The sequence below is a fragment of the Takifugu flavidus genome, chromosome 6, assembly GCF_003711565.1.
Source record: "Takifugu flavidus isolate HTHZ2018 chromosome 6, ASM371156v2, whole genome shotgun sequence".
Lineage (NCBI taxonomy): Eukaryota > Metazoa > Chordata > Actinopteri > Tetraodontiformes > Tetraodontidae > Takifugu > Takifugu flavidus.
The window spans coordinates 14,927,224-14,942,815 of NC_079525.1; the positions used below are offsets into that span (position 1 = coordinate 14,927,224).

Consider the following 15,592-nt stretch of genomic DNA (forward strand, 5'->3'; position numbering starts at 1 on the left):
CGCTGGTCCCACTTCCAAGAGCCGGGATTAATCAGCTCTTTGATGCTCCTTGGTTTCAGAGCCGACAGGTATGTGAAGGCAACACCTGGTCAGTGTCCAGGGGGCAGCACCAACGAGGAGTCAGGGTGTGTGTCAGTGCGCACACACACACACACACACACAACACACACACACACACACACACCACACACACACACACACCTGTGCTCCCTACAGCTCACCTTCATTCTGCTCACTCATTAAAAACGAGCTGCACCTGTTTGATTTCCAGATTTTTTAATCATAATGTCGCGTTTGTGGGCGTTGAGCTGTGGGGGGTAAATGTGTCCTGCTGATGCCTCCGTGTTTGCTCGGCTCCCTCCTGAGGGATATCTCACCGGGCTTCCACGTGGAATCGGGCCCGCCGACACCAGCAGAGCCGTAATTAGCTATGAATGAGCCAACTCATTTACAGCTAATTTGTGGAAGACAATGACGACTGCATGTGTTCCTTTGGGCCCGTGTGAGGAGGAACCCTAAATACCCCGGTCCCGGGACAGGTTACTGGCATCTCCTCTCCTGTCGTGTTGCCCTTTTTTGTGCTTCATTTGATTTTCAGTGTGTGCCTGAAGCTAACAGAGAGGAATGTCCGGTGGCGCTGGCTAACAGCTCTCTCATATAGGCGCCGCCATACATCAAACCACCCCCCAGGGCTTCATATGAGACAGCTTGTGCATATAAATCTGAGGCAACACGCAGATTTCCATCACTTCTAATGGACTTAATGAAATTCAGGTGTGCAACGGCCCTGATGGCAGCGCAGGTGCAGACGGTCCTTTGTGCGTAGCGCTGATGGGATGGATGAGCCGCTGACAGAAGGCCGCCTCCACTCTGTTTGCGTTAAGGGTAATTAGACGGATGGTTCTGGTTCCACTCTACCTGCAGACGTGGTGAGCACAGCCCTGATGTGCGCACGTGGAGGGCTTCCCCAGTCATGAATATGCTCCCACTCATTTACACACAGATTGGACTGAATAAATTAGCCTGGTTGCTAACAGCCGCCCAGTCTGGGAAGCTGATAAACGACGCGATAGAATGAGGAGCTAAATGAGCGGCGACGTGCTGAATCCGAACGTGCTGCTGTGGGCTGGAGGAGCTGTAGCGCCGCTCCTCCTGCCCACAGCAGCACGCAGATCAGAGCGAGAGGAGAAGGAGCGAGATGATCACAGCTCCACAGCTCTGGGAGCACTGGAACGGGCAACACAGGAGCTACACGTGTATGGGAGTGTTGTGGAGCAGCTAAACTTGAGCTGCTCTCTGGCTAACCCTAGCCCTGAGCCTAAAGGCTCCAGACAGTGGAATGTGTTTGGCTGTCAGTGTTTCCTCACCAAGTGTTTGACCCTTCGCTCAGGATGTATTAGTGCTGAACAAGGAGAGGTTGTTCTCTTTAAAACTAGCTGGAAGTGTTGGGAGGGCCTTGCTAGCCTTGCTGGGACGGCGTTCACACTCAAATCTCTGCTGGTTCTCTTTTCTCCATGCAAATTAGCAAAACCACATTGATTTGGCCTCCAGTTTTGAGTTACTATAGCAACAATATAAAAAAACACTGTGTGAGTGTCTGTGTGTGTCTGTGTGTGAGCACCGAGTGCCCCTCTGATCATCACAGGAAATTAGCATACCGGGAAACAGAGAGCAGACAGAGGGAAGCAATTGTGCATTTGGAAGGCCAAGCTGGCTGCCTGAACAAAAATCTGGGGGCTTGGCAAACAAGCGGGATCACAAGTACGGCGGATAATCACGAGGAGGAGGTCGAGAGGTAGAGCAGAAGGGAGGAAGCTTCATTTGGAGCCTCCTCCGCTCAGTCACACACAGGAAGCAAACGCAGGTCCACCTTCGGGGGGGCGGGCCAGAGGAAGGCTGGGAACGCCACCCAGCGCTGCCCGGGTTCCAGCCGCTGCCTTGGTTATCACATCGGGCGGAGGACGGCGAGCCGGGGGATGAAATTCCGGCTGCACGTGTTCCGTGCGGCCTGCGTCTCTGACTGGAAAAACCAAAAAGATTGGCTGGCATCCGCGTCATTCCAATGGTCAGATATCAATATTGTTTTCCAATTCCGCCTGCTGCACGGGGCGGTTAGCCGCGGATGAAAGGCGTCACGCTTCAAACCGCCTCGCGCGCCGCGTCCGTCCGCCCGAAGGCGGCCCGACACGCAATTCTGAAACAAAGAGGCCTTTTTCTTATTTCCGCACAGCGTGACCTTTTTTGATTGGGTGAGATTGGCTGGCATGGAAATCAATACTGTGCCGTGCATTTGATGCTGCCTTATCTCGCCGCCACACGGGCGGCAGGTGGAGGCGGGGGGGTGGTTGTTTGTCGGCGTGCGTGTCTGCGGGTGTGCGTCCCTCACAGCATCTGGAACACAAACATGGTTCCTCCGTGTGAAGGACTGGTAAATTACTTCTGTGAGACAGTCAGAAAAGTGGGGAAGAGTTTGGGAGGGGAGCGGGGAGACGGCGCGGAGACGTTAGCTTCCTTTTTCTGCCCCCCCCCCCATCTTTCCTCTTCCTGTTTGGGTGTTATTAAGTCAAACAATCAATCATCCTTTGTGTGTCCCGAGATGGCGGAGGACTCGGTCGGACCTGTCCGTGTGGGCAGGATGTTGGCTCCGGAAAATATCGGCAGGAGACAAACAATTACGAGTTAACTAGAGGGAAAATGGCCACTACCCTGGGGGATGGGGGGGGGGGGGGGGGGCAACGCTCAGTAACAACCAGCTCGGATCCTGAACCAGCCTCCATCCTCACGTCTAATCATCACATTCAGTCACGCTGATAAATGAGTTGATTCTTCTGCTTGTGAATTACTTGATGTGGCTAAAATCAAGATTGATAAGAGAATTTTAGGATCTTCATGGGGGGGGGGCAGCTGCCAACACACCTGGAAAATGTGTTCCTTTGCAATAGACATAAGAGCGGTTGCTATGGCAGCGCCATTACAGGAGCGAGGACAACAAATCAGCTTCCTTGAACATCAAAACTCCTCTTTCGTCCACAGACAAATTTAGCTCCTGTGTTGGATCGCTCACTCGTGTTGAGATAAAGATTAAACGAGATAAAGATTAAACGAAGGTGCCGTTAAACTCCAGGCCTCCGAGATGAGGCGAGCGTCCGGCGAGGGAGGAGGACGGACGCTGCCCCCAGGCGGGGCACTTCAGCCCTCCTCTGAGCTTAGAAGCTTTTTTAAAGGTCATTTTCAGCATTGAACCGTTCACCTGTTAACCTGTAAAATGAGTTGAACTATAATGGTGCGTGTGCGCATGCGTGACGTGACGTGCACACGTCCTCAGGAACACTGGTGAGCGCATCGTCCCCGCGGCAACCAGCTGTTTCTCTGCGAAGCTCCAAAAAGGCGCATCTGAAAGCGTTTAAATCCGAAGCTGTCACAGTTTCCACAGTGCGTTACAGGCATTCCAGCGCGGCCTCGCCGTGCACGCCGCGTAGCCTCGCTCAGCGGGGGGGCGCAGCATAAAGTGGGCACACAGCAACACAAATATGCAGCCCGCAGCGTGTTCCCTCCCTCCAGGAACTCTGAAGACGGGAGGAACAGAGGGGGGGGGGCTCCGCCGTCTCTCAGCTCCTTTAGTTTCTCGGGTTCAAACCTTTTCCTGCTTCAAATAAAATCCTTTCTTCTTCTTCAGTGCTTTTGTCTTCTGGCCGGATCAGCGGCAGAAGGGATAAGAGAGCGTCTGACTGGTCCGCCCCCGCCGAGGCTGCTCGTCCAAACGGGAGGTGGCGGTGGCCAACGCCGGCCCAGGGAGGCCCGCTCCGGTTACAGCACCACCACAACACCTTTGAAGAGCTCTGAAGGCTTTTAGAGCAGGAACGTTGAATCAGAGGATTTGAGCCTGCAGACAAATCCAACCAGGACCAAACCGCCACACTTCAGCCCGACAGTCGGGAAATGTGGCTTTTATTATCGGGCCGTATAGAACTGGTTTTCTACTCAGTTCCACATGTTATCTGCCCTCATACGGAAAAACCAGGACTATTGTGGGCAAAGCTGACACATCCAACACCATCTGAGCCTTTTTAACATCTCATTAGACAGAATAGTATCCTAAAAATATAGATTTTAATCCAGGTTGTGTGTTTTTTTTACACTGTCTTCGTTTAATTCAGCACGTTTGGTGTCGACCTGCGTTTTCATGGCCTCACAGTGCGAGGCTAACACACGTGGTCGTATCCGCTCCATATCCTGGACCTCTCCGGGATTTATGGGGAAGAATCCCCACACACACAACAAATGCTCATTAGCAAACAATAAATATTCATGGTGACATCACCGGCCAAGACTTCTGCTCGCATATTTGCTCTGACACAACAACGGGATAAATCAAAAGAAATCCGCCGCGCTAAATCACGCCGCCATGACACCGCGACATGATCGACTATAGAAACGCACAGCTGTGCGCGGCCAGGCCGCCTCCCCCTCGCCGCCTCCGTCCTCTCTGTGCTCTGCCTCATTTCGGCCAGTTTCCCCAGCGCGTTCGGACACCCTGGTTCTTCAAACGGAGACGTTTAAAGTGAGGGTTAGCTTCCGCGGGGCGCTGAGAGACGCGTAACGTGAGAGGGCGCGGGCTCATCACAGAGCGGAGGGTCCTTGTCTTTTCACAGCGAACAACTGCACCACCTCAGACCCTTTGAGCAGCTCTAGACCACCAGATGACTCCAGGCTTCCAGGGCTCCCCCGGTGGTCCGCTGTCGTCTCCTTTTTTATGGAGCGCCCGAGGCAGGAAGCATCAGCAGATGCTCGGGCCGTCCTGAACCGCCGCTCCTCCAGGTGACGTGGACGCCATGCGGCGGCCCGACGGCGCCCGGACCAAACAAACGCAGCGCGTGGTTTCACCAATGCACGTGTGGAACGTTAAGCTGCTTATTCAGGGGTGTGTGTGTGTGTGGGGGGGGGGGGGGCACAACCAGAGGAAGTGATTTAGGAGTGTGCTGAGTTGAGAATTAAAGGAATCGGTAATAATTGTAGGGGTGTGCATGACCAGGGGTTCTGTAGCCCCGCCCCCTCCCTTCCTCCAGCTCACTTACCATGAAATGAACCATGCAGGACTCTTGAAGCAGCGGACAGACAAATCCTGATAACACCCCCCCCTCCTGTAGCCATCCTCATCTGGTCTCAGAAGGCTGAATCAAGACCCGTCACTGGTAAACAAGAGGACGAGGATCTGGCTCGTTAGTCGTGCCGTTGTTTTCTCCGGCTGGATTCATCTGACAGATCCTGTGTGCTGAGCTGTCTCCTTCCCTTTATGCTCGCTCCATGTTTCATCTTGACTCCCGCGACCTTGGCTGTCAGGCGGTTGTTACGGGCTTTTTCTCCTCTTTTTGCGCTCATAGTTGCGATTGTCGTTCAGTTAATGTATGCACGGATGCAAACACGCGGACCTTGAAGCGAATCCCTGGCAGAGCTGGCAGCGATGGTCCGGGGTCTCGCGGGGTAGAAGCAACAGTCCGGGCGGAGGAATAAATCTAAAATGCTTTCATTTTCATCCGTCTTCCTCCGCTGACGCTGTCTGCCTTTAAGCTTTCGTCCTTCTTCCACTTCCTCTGATCTGGCTTCAGGTTTGAATGCATTATTGGCTGGATGGTTCCCAGTACATATTGTTGAACCTAAACAAGTTAAACAGTGAACAGGTCCTCGTGTGAGCGTGAAGCTGGAGCTAAAAATAACGACAAAAGCATCAGCGGGATGTGATGTTTGGGAATAAGAGGAGCGCACGTTCATCTCGGAGGGGACCTCCCTGGCAGCAGCATCCCGGCTGTGATTGACACACTCCTTGACCTCTACTGGCCGAGCGTCTCGTGGTTTCGGAGGATGGGAAAGTCCGCCACGACGCCGGGCCCTCCCAGTTGGTCTGCACCAGACTTTGTCCGGGTGGCTCTGCCCTTGCTGGCTGGAATGCTGGCATGCTGAGGATGACAGGGTTTCCTGGGATCCGACGAGTCCTCTTTAATTTGTCCGTCCTCTCCTGCCACTTCCCTCCACCAGAAACCAGTTGAATTCCGTGGCCACAGGCGCCGGCATTCCCCGTCCCTCCGACTTTCCAGAGTGACTTCTCCATTTCCGTGGCATTCTCTTTCTCTTTTCAGCCTCCATTTCCCACTCAGGCCTAAGATGGGGACACAAAACCCTTCTTTCTTAAGCCCTTAAACACTCATTTTCATAACAATAATTGTACACCTAAAGTCCAAAACTTATAGTTTTAGCCTAAACTGAGAAGACCAGAGTTCCTCATGTGGTGGGAAATAATCCACTACCCCAAGTGTGATCAGAAGAGGGCGATATAGGCACTGTCTCCATTAAAAACAGAAGAAGAAGATCCTGAGGAGCAGAGGGATCTTGTGGATCCTGTTTGAGGTGCTGTCCTGGTTAGCTGGATGAGATCTTTCTGTCTCCTGCTGGGTCCGCACGAGCCTGAAACCTCTCTTGTTCTTGGCCCTCCAGGCCTGCACCTTCTGATTGGGTCCTCAGGTCCAAACATCTCTGTGGAGATGAGGACGGGACCCGTCAGCCGTGACTGTGGCTCAGTTCTGTCAGCACGAAATGACACATGGAAATGGGAACCCAAAAAAAGCCGTTTCACAGGAAGGTTTTAATGTTATTCAACGGCGTTTCTGAGCACGAGCCCTCCCAAACACACACACACACACACGCGCAGACACACACAGTCAGTGACAGACACACACATTCCAGCAGAGCGGTGTTCCGTCTCGGAGTGACAGACCACCTGCTCCGACTCCTCACATTGGTGTCAGTTCGGCATCAGTGGGAGGGCGAGTTAATGGGATTCCGCTATCAGCACCGCGATGCAGCGCCCCTGTCAGCGCTCCCTCCTCCGGAGCGTCACGCACAGTCAGGGAAGGCAGACGTGTGCGGCGTGAAGGGCCAGAGACGTTCATCATCACAGTTTTCAAGGTAAACGCCAGCCGTGACTCACAGGCAGCCGAGGGAAGGAGCCCAGAAATACACCGGCCCGTTTTAGTCCCCTAAACCTCATCCACTGCTCAGCACTGCTAATATCTGTCACACCGTCACTGCTTCTGCTTTCATCTCCTCATTTACCTCCAAAGCTGTTGATTATTTTCTATATAATACTGATCTCCAACATTACTGGGGTAGATACTGGGTTAACAACAACAACAACTCATCTGCTTCCCATTAAACTGTTACAAATGTGGTGGAGACCAATCAGCTGGTTTAGCGGCTTTGATGCTTTCATTAATCTTAATCTTTGATTCCAATCACACACTCAACAACATTTGTTTCACAGCAACGTGAACTAAGGAGATGATTCGATTCTCTCTCACATATGGAAACAACTATATGAACAGATGTGTGAGCATCATCTCTCCCTCCAAAAGGCCAATGGATGATGCTCATTTTTCATGTCTTTCATGTGCTGCTCTCAACCAGCACCAGAAACACTCTCTGCAAGAACGGCTTCATTATTATTATTGTTATTATTAATGCAGGAATAGTGGGATTACTGCTGTTATTGCGTTAGAGGAATTAGCTTGATGCTTTTCTCTGTTAAAAGCTCGTTGCTGACACACACTTTGGTAATTACTCCTATAAGAACAGACTCTCCAGCAGGATTCCAGAGCCTTGCTCACGGGTGGTTGATAAACACCATTTGTGAGGTGTTTATTGTAGCGCGAGGCACAACCATGTTCACCGTATAGGAACACACTCTTTGAGTATATTTCAGTGAGTAATCGGAGTGTTTGGCTACACACACACACACACACACACACAGGCTTGGGTTTAGTGAGTGGGGACTAATCAGTTCAAGGTGTTAAAGTGGGCCGGAGCTGAGCGAGTCTGGAAGGAATGAGACCCTCGTTACTGCGTCTCGTCTCCCTTCCATCACCTGGCGCTAGCGAACGTGGCCTCACCTCAGCTGCTCCTTCTGTCTCCCTTCTTATTTCCAGCCTCCCTCTCAGCTACTGCTGGCAGGTCTTTAGAGTGGTGGCAGCGTTGCGCTGTTTCCCTGCTCCACTTTCCCCCTCCCTGTTTCAGTCCTTCTGGTTCAACATCAGAGGGTCGTTTGCGTCTGCCTTTGCCCCGAAGGCTGAGATTCATAATTACACAGCACGTTGGGGAAAACCGTTTCAACATTTCTGATGCCAAACACGAGAGGAAACCAAATTATCAAGGAAAAGGTGATGATGAGGAAAAGATCTTGAAGGATTGTTTTGTCTGTTATTGTTGCGCGATGCTGCCGTTGTGGAGTCTTCACAGCATCACAGAGCACTCAGAAGAGGCGTCAAGCAGGAAATTACTTCTAGAATGTTTGAGCTCCAGCTGTGTCTAATAAACTGTTGAACTTGCAACTTATAAACTGTGGTTATATTGCGTGTGATTTTTCCCCACACAGAAGGATGACATCCTCAGCATACCTTAAACACTTAAACATGCCATTTTCAGACTTTTGTGAACTTATAAAATTGTCAGGTGTCTGGATGAAAAGCTGTGTGTTCATTTCAATCTCATAGATCCACCATGTTTCACAGGGAGAACCAAGGCCTAATAATTGAACAGAAAACCCGCAAGAATCCGAATCTCGCGAGACCTCGGCGTGATTTTGTTCCTCCCTCGTGATTGGCTCCCTCGAGTCTCGCTCATCCGTCAGCTTGGGGCGTTCAAAGACGGTCACGGACAAACTAAACCTAGTTAAAGTTTCTCCACTGGTCCAAAAGAAAGAAAATTCACCGCACGGACGACTTGCATCGGAAAGTATCATTTACTACATCGAGTGAAATTTTTGTTTTGAAAATTTCCGAGGATTTAAGACAGAAGCTAACATTAGCTTGATAGCGAGATGGAGGGATAAATAACGGGGATTCTAAGTGCCCCTGAAGTGCTCTCACTTACAAGTTAAAACACATTAAATCGTCAGATTGTCAGTTTGCCAAATGTTGTTGCGTCACTTCAGTAAATCACTTCTGTAATGTTTATTTTTTAATCGAAGCTTGCTGTCCAGGAATCAGACTGTCAGACAAAGATTATGGGAGATAATTAACCAGCCTGTTACTGCAGTGAGAAGCTGCCACCAAAGCGACGGCTTTAATTACCAAGCTTCATAGTCTGTAGTATCACAAACATGAAGTAAATGCTTTGTAAGTAAGGACTTTAAAATGCTAAACTTACAGCAGTTTGTGCGCCCCAACGGTTCAAGTCTTTGTGATTATTTTCTTTGATCACAGGAGCCAAACAGGAGGCCACGATGAGCTCCAACGGCGCCGGTCAAGATCGCCCAGGCCCGAGTCGCCCTGCTGGGTGAACAAGCTGCTGTTGCCCGGGTCAGTCGCCACTAACTGTTATAACAACGGTAGCAAGAGCAACAATAACAGAACTATAACAGTAATCAGCTTTTATCATTTATTTTATTACATAATAATTTCCATAATAACCAGAAGGTCGTGACCTTTTAAAGCAGAGGAGTTCTTCTGTTTACGTCCACTCTCCAACACACACAGTGTGTGTGGGCATGTGTGTGTGTGTGTGGGCATGTGTGTGGGTGGGGGTGGGGCAGCAGCAGCAGGTGGGGGAGGAGCCACAAGCGTTAAAATGGGAGGTTGCAGACCGATGCGGAGAGGTCGACGGCATCAACACCCCCTCACACACCACCGTGACCTTTGTCCTTTCACGCTCTGATGAGGCAGCGAGCTTCAAAGCTCCCTCGTATTTGTCTGCGTCACCCTGCTGGTTAATCCATCCACAAAGGGCCGGAACCCCCCCCCGTACAGTGAGTTCTTACTCATGACCATAACACTCGTAGGTTTGGGTTAAGAACAGACAATATATCGATTTGAACAACAGAGTTTTAGTCTGTTAATCACAGACAGTCAGAAGCTTTTGTCTGTGCTGTCAGTCCTCTTTATCCAGGACGTTCCGCAGCCACGCAGCAGAGTCCATGGACATGCCCGGAGTTCCGGGCCGGCATCGTTTCGGGGGGGGGGGATTTCAACAAGAATCTCAGCAGCGAAGCCGACAGCAGGGATGCAGCTGCCTTCAATTTCCTGCAGCATGTTGTTCCCATCAGAGGCGCTGAAGCTGCAGCAGAGGCTGATGGATCCGGAGTCTCCTCCGCACCGCCGGCCCGTGTGGGAATGCTGCTCCGCTCCCAGAACCTTCGGCCCACAGACCCGCGCAGCACCACGCCTTCGTCTCCAGGTCGGCGTGGAGCCGAAGCTGATGCGCTTTGATCTCAACACCTGCTCTAACGTTTACCTCCCTGTGACAGAGGAAAAACACCAACACGTTTCTGATGGGACGCGTCTCCGGGAAAAGTTCTCCCCTTTCCCGCTGAACTGGGTCCATCTGGCTGCTAGGGCCGATTCCGTCTCCACGGCCAGAGACGGCAAACATCCCCGAATGCTGATTTCAAAAAGCATCCTGTTTTGAATAACAGGGGGAAATCAGGCGCCAGTAAACAACAACACGCTGCTTCTTTTCCCATTAGACACGTCCATGGAATGTCCAGAACCAGTTTCTGGTGAGATCGGGAAGACTGTTGTTTTGTTCTCGACGGCCAAATGTCGGCCGTGGAGGGAGGCGCCGGCAGCGCTTGTGTGTGCGGGACGTCCCTGGACCTCATTAGCTCGTGTCCTTATTAACAGTCTCCTCGTTATCCCCTCAGGAGGAGCCTGCTGGGATCCTTCCCCGTCCCCCCTCCCGTTCCCAGGCTCATTCCCTCTCTTTCTCTTTTCCTCAACATGGCCTCTGAACTTCACTCCAGCTTCAAAGCTCTGACAGAAGCTTCCTCTTTCGTCTCCTCAAGGTGAAGCTGGCTACACGTGCACGTGCGCCCAGATGAGGCCGAGGCAGCTGAAACAATTAAGCTGCGTTTGCCAGTAATTAATGCCCGCCTCCTCTAATTGGGAGGTTTTAAAGTCTGACGTCCAGAATGGTGTTTTTTCTTTATTCAAAAGTCACTGTTGTTTTTCTTTCGTCAACGGTGGAATTATGGGGTGTTCTGTGACGACATGATGAGACCTCGATGAGACAAGGAGCTCGTAGACGTGGTGTTTGCAGACTGTTGTAATATCTGGAATGTGGGGGGGCTAATTGCCTTTAATTAACTGTACTGCAGGACAGCACGCTGAGATCCTTATTGTGAGCCCTGTAAAAATAAATCATAAAACTAAAATATTTCCTCTTTTGGAAAATAAGACCTGTTCCCTGTGGAGATGGTGGCCGAACCCAGCTGGTTCCGTAGCATGTGACTGGCTTCAGACCCACGTCTCAGACGTTCGTGGCTCCTAATAGGTCAAAAGATAAAACCATTTTTTATAGATAGAACAATGGTTGGGAGAGGTGAACACACACACACGCGCGCGTGGTTAAATCTACATTTATTAGTTAATTTGCAAAAATGTAGCTTCATTTTTCGACCCCACTCATCAGGGTGGGCAGCGCCCCAGCGCCCCCTATCGGTCGGCCGCCGCTGCGCACCCACCGACGGTGCCTCGGAGCACCGACATGTCTGTTATTTTACGTATGTCTGTTAAACTGTACAAGGTGCCAAACATTGGGAAATATCAGGTAACAGGTGTCCTTTTCTGACCTTTAACGTCCCCTGAAGGAACCGCCATTAACCTTAATTTATTAACCCTTCGGCCGTCATTTGTTACCCTGGACCCAGAAAATGAGGTGGACCAGAAACCGAAGAAAAGATTTTAAAACAATAAAAAAAATTAAACTGGAAAAAAAACCCATAGTAAAGCCTCCAGAACTTTAAATAGTAATACATTTCCTTGTATCACCAGCTTGTATTTTAACATAAAATCCCAAAGTTTCAAATGTTTCATTTTAATTTCATTTTAATGACCATTTGAAAAATGAAAATGAAATGTTTTGGCTCCACAGAAGGAGGTCACCTCTAAAAATGTAACACTTATGACCCTTAATTGAAAATAAAAACCAGTTTTATTAGCCGTTTGCTAATATTTACCCCGTGAATTAAAGGAGCATTTTTAAAGAATCTTGCGTCCATGGTAACGTCCTTAAACAAAATATCTGGGCCATCAGACTTAATTGCCAACCTCATGTCAATGGAGCAGAAATAGGTCACACACACACACACACACACACACACACACACACACACACCACACACACACACACACACACACACACACACACACACACACACAGATGGATAAATTATTCTCTTTCATGACCTTTGGAGACGAGGGAAGGACGAGGTTGGAGCCTCTGTGTGGAAACAAGCGTTTCTCCACAGGTGACACGAACCCGCGTCCTTGGCCGCTCCATCCCATCAGCTGGAAGAACGTCTGCCACCGTCTCTCTGAAGATGCCGTTTTTCCTCATCCTGCACCCGTAGAAAAGGGTGCAGGGTGACGTAGACATACACATTTACACATTTATTCATTATTTATTCCCCACTATCTAAATTTATGAATAATCACTGTTAATGTATTTCCATCTTCCTCAGGAATATATATGCATAGATAAGGCTGTGTCCATGTGTGTGTGTGTGTGTGTGTGTGTGTGTGTGTGTGTAAAGGTTTCCGTGTTAATGTGTCTATTTTCATATGGCGAGCTTGTACCAATTATTGTCTGGTGACATTAACCAGGTTGATTCCTGGTTTCATTATCCTGGAGTTATTACACGCTGGACGTATCTGTTATTACTATCAGCTAATCTAGATTAATAATCTTACCTCATTTCAGACCGTGATTGAAATATATCGCGCAGATGAACTGAGCAATAGATGCAGAGGGAAGTTTTATTGTTTGAGGTAAATGGTTCCCTTTGAAGGAGGAAGGGAAGCGTTATCTGTGCGTGTGTGTGATCACACGTGCAGCAGCCGTGCACGTTGGGTAACCAATCAGAGCTGCAGCAGCAGGGCGGCCCTAGCAACAGCTGGGATGGGCGGCGGGCGCGAGCGTGCTGCAGGACCGACGCAGGATCGCCTCCTTTAAGGAGGGAAACCTTTTGATGGGAGGAGATGGGAATTAGTCCTCCTTCCAAGTTGTGCGTGTGATGTGCAGCCAGTTGGTAATTCCTCCGTAACAAGCGCTTCACATTCCGCTGAACGGCTGCCAGGGGCAGATATACGTGGAACGCAGCCCCACTATCGGAGGCTCCTCCATATTCCCCTTTTCTTGCCTCAACATTTCCTCCTCGGCTATTTCCCCCCTTTGTTTCAGGCTCTGGATCTCTTGGTCTGACAACTCTGTGGAGCTTTTCTTGGTGTCCTCCATGTTGACAAGGATCAAAACGCAGAGGTGAAGCGACACGGAGGCTGTCGGCCTGTTCCACCAATCAGCAGGCTGCAGCGCACAGTCCCGCCCCCCTGGGCAACGGGGCTAATGCTAGTCCAACGGGGCTAATGCTAGTCCAACGGGGCTAATGCTTGTCCAACGGGGCTAATGCTTGTCCAACGGGGCTAAGGCTAGTCCAACAGGGCTAACGCTAGTCCGCTAGCTGGCCGAGGCTGCAGCCAGAAATCCTGATTTGGTGGAGACGATGAAGCCGACCTCCGACCTCCGACAGAGATCAGGACAGGTCAGAACAGGTCAGAACAGGTCAGGACAGGTAAGAACAGGTCAGGACAGGTCAGAACCGGTCAGAACAGGTTCATTCCTCCACCGGTGGATGAATGCGTGGTAGGAATATCGTACATCGGCCTGAAGTGGTTGCTTTATAAAATGGCTACCCAGAATTTTAACGAGCAAATAAAGAGTAAATCACCAGAAAACGAAAGAGACCTGGAAAAACGAGGATTCCGTTGTCATATTCTGATATTTTTCGGCCCTCGCCATCAACGCTGGCGTCCGTGGACGTTTAAAAGCTGTGGGTGTTTCTGAGGAGGCGTCAGGAACAGCTGGGATGGAGGCCGGTGACTCCGCCCCCTGCCCCGCCCCCTGCCCCGCCCCTCCGCCACACCTGCCTGATCAGCCTTCATCATCCCCACCTGTTGCTCCCTGCGGGCCCTTCCTGCCCTGCCAGACCGACTCCCCAGCACCTTGTTTGGTGGGATTCACTGGTTCTGACCTGGTTCTGACCTGGTTCTGACCCCGCCTGCCTTGGACTTCTCTCCTCTGGTAAACCTGACAACCTTCATTTTAACCCCCCCACGTGCCAAAAAAGCCCGGATCATTCGGCTGATGCACGTCTGGAGACAGCTGGATGTGGTTGACGGTAAATGACAGTTTTCTTCAGGACGATGTCACTTCCTGCCGCCTGATGAGGCCTCGGTTGTGGTTTAACAGCAGGAAATTCAGACTCCCCCCCCCCGTTGCTGTTTCATCTTTGGACGATTACAAAACCGCAACCATTTGTGCTCCTCTTTTTCTGATGCCCCCCCAAATGAGCTCCTATTTCCTCTGGTCTCCTCCCATCTGGCTCCTTTAGAGCGCCTGACCGTCCGTGATCACGCTGTCAGTGGCGTTCCGTCACCGCTGTCTGTTACCGTGGGGGGGGGGGACTGGGGGGAAATGAGTTTGTGTCAGGAGTATTTTGGAGGTACTTTGAAGTCTTATTTTGCCCCCTTTGCCTCCAGGGGGGCAGACAGTTGGGGGGGGGGTATGTTGAAATGCCCTCATAACCCAAAAAGATTATGGTCACTTTTAAACATAATTATCCCGTCGGCTCGCAGCGTTTTTAATAAAAAAACCCGTGAACTTTCAGAAAAGCTCAGGACCGAAAACACCAGCGAGTCTCTTTTGTGTCCGAGAGCTTCGACACAAACGGAGGATAAAAGAAATTATACAGACACGCCGAGATTCCGCCTTTGAAAAAGACATCGCTATTATCATTTGCTACAAATTGACAGATCAATAGTCAGCAGAGGGTCCGTCGATAAAAGCCGGGGGCGGAGGACTCCTCGGTGGGAAGGGGGGGGGGGGGGTGGGGGGGTCCTGAGGCGCAGCTAGCAATGATTTTTGTTCTCTCAGAGGCAACCAAAAATACGTACACACACCAGGGACGGCCTCAAAATGGCTCCTCACACCAAAGCCTCGTGCATTAAAAAGTAATGAACCCATAAGTGAGCGCTGAGCAGAACCGTGACCTTAAAGGCAGCTTTCTGGGCCCGTTGTGTCTCTAAACCGTGTTTGCTAACGTCTGCAGTGGAGCACGCGGATGCCGGAGCATAAGATGGTGGACGCTTCCCTGCCCCCTGCTGCGTCTGGAGCGGCGCTCCCGGAGCGGGGACGGCGAGGAGGGCGTCCCGCGGTGCTGATTGAGCGTCCCTGCCAGGGCCAGACAACTTCACTATTCCAGCCCTAGCAGGGGGTGTTAATCACATCAGGGTCCGCTGACAGGAGACATTGAATTCAGCTCCGGTCCCAGTAAGAGTCCGGTATCCAGCCGTCGCTCCTGAACACGCCGCCGACGCCACAATGCAAAGGTTTGTGTCTCCTTATAGCGGCAGAATGTATTTTGGAGGAAGATCTGCGTCATCGGGGGCAGAATCCAGGCTGCCGGTTAGCGTTAGCGGCTTCTGTTTGACCAGGATGGGATGTAAAGGCTACGGTACCTGAGTTTGGACTGTGTCTTCATGCTAAATGTGGG

General features: G+C 50.9%; 2 long non-coding RNA genes across 2 annotated transcripts; both read left to right on the forward strand.

Moving 5' to 3' along the window:
* The first annotated feature begins 1,833 nt into the window (after positions 1–1,833).
* LOC130527364 (uncharacterized) lies at positions 1,834–4,324 on the forward strand. The gene is made up of 2 exons (XR_008951011.1): positions 1,834–2,065; positions 3,677–4,324. It is a non-coding gene; the product is annotated as an uncharacterized LOC130527364 (long non-coding RNA).
* Positions 4,325–8,343: 4,019 nt separating this feature from the next.
* LOC130527371 (uncharacterized) lies at positions 8,344–11,197 on the forward strand. Its single transcript, XR_008951018.1, has 2 exons — positions 8,344–9,164; positions 9,252–11,197. It is a non-coding gene; the product is annotated as an uncharacterized LOC130527371 (long non-coding RNA).
* Positions 11,198–15,592: the final 4,395 nt, after the last annotated feature.